The following is a 7620-nucleotide window of genomic DNA, read 5'->3' on the forward strand; positions in this document are numbered from 1 at the left end:
TCGAAATTTTAAACATTGAACTCCGTCAAGACATTCACCTAATGGACATCTACATCTAGTTTAAACAACATAGCAGTGTTGTTATGTTCCAAAGTCTTGACCAATCGAATTTTATTGCTTATCGCTCCTTAGCCTAAGCAGAAAATTCTCATAATCGAACTTAAGTCAAGGTAATGATATAATGAATCTATACTCGGGAGTTCCGTCGCTCTCACTTAATTATAACCAACGTTATCGTGCCCCAAAGCATCAAACAATCAGATTGCTTATCTCTGCTTACCCTAAGCAGACAATGTACATCATCGAACTCCATCAAGTCATCTCTCTGCTTACCCTAAGCAGAAAATGCTCATCTTCGCACTCCACCAAGGCATTGTCCTAATAAACACCTACACAAAGTTTGAACATTCTAGCTCAATTAGAAGGAGAGTTATTATGTCCCAAAAAGTGTGACGGACTGAGAGACGAACGAACCCATTTTAATATTTAATAGTCCCCTGTGTTCTTCGAAAGGCGGCGGACAATAAGAGTTAAAGAAATAAAATGGTGAAATAAGGGGTCGACTCCACAAAATAATAAACCGAATCTTAGTTGGGGATAAGACTGACATTAAATAGCATGTCATGATCATACATGGTACCAATTATATATATATATATCATGCTATCTCATGCTAATGACAATTAATGGACCCAATTCAGCAAATATTCCGACGCCGTCACTCGCTAATGAAGGTTAAGAGGTTGAAATCTAGGGCGGAAATTTCATATTGCTGGTCTCTACTTCCAGTTTGTGTATCTCAAGTTTTCCATGAAGACCCTCATACGTGCTGCTCTATCTGTGGTAGAAAGCGTTCTACCCAACGAATATTTGAAAAAAAGTTAGAGCTGGCCTTAGAGACGGGAACTAACATTAAAGTCGATGTGGAAATCAATGGTGATCTATGGCCAAATAGAATGTACCACCATAGCATATTTGCAATCATAGATTATATTCGTGTTACAAGCCTAACACTTGATCACAAAACAGTTCTGTGTCAGAGATGTTTATTAGCATGATTATTTAATATGTGGGGGCTAGGTGGTTAAGACGCTGGCTCCCTAGCCAGCTGTCTAGTCCCTCGGATGAGACGAAAAACCGAAGTCCCGTGGATACATTAGAATGCACGTAAAAGATCCCTTGGCAGTTGGAATTCGATATAAGAGTGTCGCTGTTCGAGAAAAATTTCCTTCATAGCACACTGTATGGCGTATGGGAGCAGAACACTAGGACGTTAAACCCCATTTCATTCATTTATTTAATATGTATTTTGTGTTAATTGCATTATTATTTAATGTGTATATGTGTTGTGTCATTTGATGTATGGCCGAAGCTTAGAGCAGTTCACATGTTTACATTATATGTATAATCGAATGGTACAATCGGTATATACATGTATATATAAAAGTTATGACCAACTTACTGTTCTTTGTTAGGGTGACCCACCATAAATTAATATTACCATATATCTCGACAATTACGCCACAATATTTATATATATGCCAAGCCTCAAATCAGTTTCACACAATTATAGTCACTAAATAAACGATCATGCTGTACTTAATAAGCTATGACCATTAATCATGTATAAATAATAGACTGAAAACTGGTTCCAAGAGTCGTCCATAACATCCAGACACTTTTGAGTAAAAGATAGGTTACGTGCCCTTGTTTTGAAATTAGTCTCGCTTAACCAGTCTATCGACCATTCTACGTCTGATTGACAGGTCGGGATAATCAAGACTACTTTTTTACGAAACATAACAGAAAGCTAGAACAAGAAATTGAATTTAGAAATAAGCACGTTAGGTAGCTCAACAATCGTTTTAAGAAGCTTGTAAAAGTAAAATGAAACTACTGCTAGTATCATGTTCCTGTCTAACCTGAGTGATTCAGAGATATTATTTGTACTAAACCAAAAGATGCGGCTCTTAACGGTACAGTTAATGATAAAGCGATTTAAAAACTGAAACGAACGTAATTTCTAAATCTACTGTAATAACCAAGAAGCTTCATTTTACTGCTATTCAAAATCGTCAACAATAATTTTTTTACGGCTGTAATAGTTGATAGATTTGTAGAGAATTGCACGTGCCATGGCTATTTATAGTATCATACTGTCAGAAAGTTGGTCTCGGCGCGGCGAATGTGCACGCTTCAGTGGTAGTCTCGAACTATCAGCGGTGGACTGTATTTCTGTGAGTACATGGGTCACCCTATCTTTGTATTTCTCTGATTTACGCAAAGAATCCTCTGGTTCACACCCACTCATCGTAACAAGTCCAACTAAATACAATGTAAATAAGTCAAATTGTACGTAAATTGGTTACAGCAAATCTTGTTTAGACATACCAATAGTCTCGTATAACCATAAACAGTAACGTTGAAGGATTTCACATGTCTGGGTGAACAGGGTAAAATCTTTTTATAGCTAAAGTATGTAATTCATTTTCTAGGAAACACTATTTTTAGAATGTAAAACGAAAGTGAAAGAACAATGTTGACTGGGGTAAGACTAATAAACATTCACCCTACATTCGTCAATGTTAATTTCATAGGACATAGATGTCCCATGGTCATTGTCGAACGTGGATAAGTGCTAATTATAGATTTAATCTCCGATTTTCTGACCAGCCATATTCTGAATAGCTGATTAAATTTTAAACTAGGATTTTTTTTTTTATAAACTTTGATTAGGTTAATTTAGTCATCTCGGTGGGAGGGGGGTAGTTTAAGGAAGGATTGAGTGCATGGATATACAATTACAATGTATTGAATGCTATAGAAATTATTATTTTTGATTGAATTCAGACACATTGCACTTATATTTTGCCACGAACGCAACAAATTCACATTTACCGTAAATTAAACATTCTCTATAATATAAAACATAAATAATTATGTATACTCATAGTCAAACTGAATAAACTACAAGATACATATAATTTTCAAAACTGTCAAAGAACATTTTTAACATATTTTCACATATTTGTTTCTTTGGTCAATAATGAAAACATTTACAACGCTCTAAAATCAGAGAACAGCCCATACTAGGCCTATTACAAAAAAGTAAAATAAATTATCGGTACCAAATTTTCAACATAAAAAAACGGGCATGGCAGTTTCAAAATCCGATTTAAACAAAAACTACCAACTCTAAAAATTCAAACTAAACATTTCTGTAAATCGTAGGACACGTACTTATAGAGCGCAAGTTTTTAAAGCAATGAATTTTATTTTTCATTATTAAATTATTGGTTTATTGTATTCTAAAAAATACCCTTTACAAACGATATCATCACTGTATCGGTCTGTATTTCCCTATAAAAAATGTTTAACGCTTTATAATTGTCGATTAAATAAATTAATCTGTAGGGACCTAAATTCCTCCGAAAATTAATATACGTTCATCGTCAGTTTGCCGATTGTTTACATTAGTTTTCGCGGCTTCTGCCCTGAAGGTGTGGCACTACGGTGTCGTTAAATAGATGAATTATGAATTACTTCCACGTTGTGTTTACGGCCCGTGACACAATGATCAATTTGGAACTAACCTTGGCTTCACGTTGTGCATATGATCAATTCACTCTGGAACACTTTGTTGGTTTACAACTATGTTTATATATATATATCAAATACAGGAAACTACAACATCTATGATAGTACAATAAGAGTTATTATAATATATACAGTCCCAGTTTAAAAAGCCTGTCTCTATCCCGGCCTCAAACCAGAGGCTGTGGGTATGATGTTCTCCCGGAAACTCCGAATGATATCTTCTATATGGATCTTTCTATGATGTCTGAAGGGAAAAATAAAGAAGACACGTGCATGAGTCATGCATTGAGCGACGGGAAATTGACCAGGTACTACCTTTATCGGATTGGTCAGCTGCACAGACGCTATCCTAGATTTAAACGCGTTGTACTAATATGGAGCGTGTCTAAAGCATGGGATTACCCATATTCCTGAAGCAATGGCCCGAGAAATCCCTCTCTGGCCATTGCTGGATTAGCTTCTGATACTTGCGCTTTTGAGGGAGTGTGTCTATTCTTCCCGTTCAATCAAATCTACCCAAAAGCACAGCAACATGACAGCCCTTCTTTTAATCTGGGGCTTTCCTAAAACTTTGGACAGTGATTTAGGGTATTAAAAGCGGTGAAAGTGTTGCTCGTCTCAAAACAATATTGTTTACATGATATACACAGTTTAAAAATCGTGCTGACAGTTGATAGCCTTGTTTGTCACACAATTAGTTTTTCTGCAATATTCTGCTATGCACTGGTTAATTGGGAATATTAAAATCGTGAGTCATGACGTAACGTTATGTAAACATATTTGGTCCAATGTGGAGCTATGTTTAAATCGTAATGATATTGTTACGCAGTAAGCTATTGGTTGTTAATCGGACTATTGACCAGTCATAATTTAGAACAAGAATGTGCACTCTGTACAGCAGTGAGTAGTGGGATTAGCTCTAATCAAACGAAACACTGCGAGGAGTATGGGGATTACCATATTTGGATTAGCAGACTATGATGTCATTGCCCGAGTTTAATCTACCAGACATATTCTTGTTAGCCTAGTTCTTGTTGTCACTGGTACTGGCTAATGACTTCAATACATTAACCAGAGCATCTTTTATAGAAAACTCAGATATCCTCTACTGTATATAGGCCCTGTAGTATTATAAAGGGAAATCGTGAGCTGTGTGCCATGGCAGCCCTGACCAATCATAAGGCGTAAGTGGTCTATCTATATATAGGTACGCCAGTGAAGCGGTAAACCGCTGACGTAATTTCGTCGTCGCAAGTCACGCTTCAGATACGCCAGCGCGATTTGCGTATCGGCTTTTCGTCCTCGCCGTATTGTTGATTGGTACGAAACTGCGGCTTCAAATGAGGTTATTTTCGTAAATAAAAGGCTAGCTTTTCGAATTTTTACTCTAGCTGCTCCGTCTGCAGAGAAATCTAAATATGAAAATGAAAGTAGAAAACAACACGATTTTTGGGACGGATACCAGAAAACCATAGGGTTCAAAATATATAAATTAGAAAATACATATATTAAACTTTAATTGTGCGAGTTTGCAATGAAATCGGTAGGTGCGGAGCCAAAATATGTAGTGCGGAAAATTTTTGATCCAGTTTCGCCGTGACTGCCATGTCAGAAAGTTAGAGAAATTTTACCACTAGCGACTGAGCGCGATGGCCTCACTTTTCCTTCTTTGTTCTTCAGACAAAAAGAGCGTTAATTACATGTAGCGACAATTAATTTGGCGTAACTCCATTAATATAGGGCCTTTCAAGCTCATTTTGGTGTCATTGTAAAGCTGTTGGACAGCCATACGGGATTTTTTAATTTTTTGTTGTCATACCTACTATATATGAAGTCAATGGCCTATATAATTCTAAGTAGACAAAATACATGTCACTTGCAAGCTGTCAATCAAACCACGTGATGTAAACAATTAGCAATGTGGCATGAATTGAGGCACAGTGTACTGTTCAGTATGAGTGAATTTACGCGACGGTTGTGTACTAAACGTTAAAGGAGATAGATCGCTAATATTTGGGACCTAGAAATTGACCCAAATGGGTCGCAACGCATATAATAATGTAATCTGATTGTATATTAACTGATTTACATTCAATTGTTTCCGTTTTGACTCTAATTTCAAATCAGTTAGGTCCAGCGAAATGCGGCATGAGTCTCAACCGAATAGAAATTTCTAGCGTCTGGTTATTCCAGTCTATTGCGCATGCTCTCAAGATAAGTTATGGCGTCGCCGTATGACATGGGTTGTGGAATATGTCTAGCCTCGCTCTTTCTGGTCTCTTGTTACAAATGACAATGAAACGCACTATGGTACACGATACGTGTATCAATAGTAAAATGTTTATTTTGTCTTAAATATTGGATATCAGAAGCCTACCTTTTCCCGGTAAGATAATGTAATGATTATACCATTTGCCTTCTATGTCATCCTCAGTTCTATACTATTGTCATGTTATTTCGTTATTATATCCAGATGTATTTTCTCCGCTTCCATTGTTTACTATTTGTTATTATTATGGGCTATGCGCAGTTATTATGCGCAATAGTCATGTTGCTAGTCAAATTTTCACGCTCACGTAAATCACACTTCGCCATTAAATAACCAATAAACTATGCATTGTCTTGGATCGTCCTGAATGTGATTTACTCCCGAATACCTTATTTGTAAACTACGACATAATAGGCTGTTGTCGAGCTTGTATAACTTTGTAATTCGTATTTTTCCTACAGCACAGCTATTTCCTTTCGCTTGTCAACCGGCATGGCGAAAGTGAAGCGCGAGACGCCACTTGGCATGCGCGGCTACACGCCGTCTTCTGATTGGCTAGTCGTTTTCCGCGGGTATTATAAATAGGGATCAGGGGCCGTATTTATAAAAATTCTAAGACTTCCTAAAACAACATTTAGTAAAAAGTCACTCTTTAGAAATATTTATAAAGGGTCTTAGAGTTACTTTTAACTAAATGTAAGACTTGGGTCCTAACCAAACTCTTAGCGATGTAACCATGGGAAATTCTGGGATTCCCTGAAGTTATTTATAGCTCAGTGTTGATGTCATGCGATCACTCTACTCACTGTAGGTTGACTGACGCCGAAATCGTCACCACTACACAGTTGCATTTTACCAGTAGCTAGGAAACGAAGCGTAATGGCGATCTTCATCTCAGCGTCGATTGAGAAATTTCGTTTAGTAGGACTCGTAAGTAGATGCCGAACTAAATCTGTCACAAAAAGAATCCCACCCATGTCCATTCGATATCTCCTTATCAACTCGTCATTGTTGTACTCCACTAAGAAATCTCTTCTTGTTTTAAACTCTTAGGCGGCGTACACGGACGGCCATGTTAACCAAGATAAGAGTACTTTTAACAAGTTAGGAGTGCTACAGGAGGACTCCTAAATATGTGTCATAGTTAGGAGTAATTCTTAAAGTAAAATGTTTTATAAATAGGTCTTAGGAAAATCTACAAAGTTAGGAGTAATTTTTGACAGTTAAGAGTTGGTTCCAACTCTTAGAATTTTTATAAATACCGCCCCAGGTCGCAAATGGAAAGATTGCAAAATCATATTCTAAAAACAGGTAGAAGCTTCGGCTCTCCTAGGCCTTGTCTGCGATATCACTTCTGTGGAAGCGGACGTTAAAACAACAGGTAGTAGTAGTATTTTGACAGATCGCCTTTTCACTGCAGATCTCTGTCAACCAATTTTCATTTCAATATGGTAAGGATTGCTTACGGTTATTACCGTGATTAAACAAGTTCGTGCTGCAACATAAGTAACCCAGTTCTATTCAATTATAAAGTGCATGTTACAAACATTTAAACATAGGCCTAAATGTTTAAAAGCTAACATGTTGTAATCGGAACATGTCCATGTTGCATTCATAACAAACCTGTTGTAATCACAAGGATTGGATTTTCAGACACTTGCTGCTGTTCTTGATTTAACTAGCATATTAATATAATTATAATACGTTTATTATAGTTTTACTACTTTACGTATTTATTGTCTAAACGTGTGTTC

The sequence above is a fragment of the Patella vulgata genome, chromosome 2, assembly GCF_932274485.2.
Source record: "Patella vulgata chromosome 2, xgPatVulg1.2, whole genome shotgun sequence".
NCBI classification, from domain to species: domain Eukaryota; kingdom Metazoa; phylum Mollusca; class Gastropoda; family Patellidae; genus Patella; species Patella vulgata.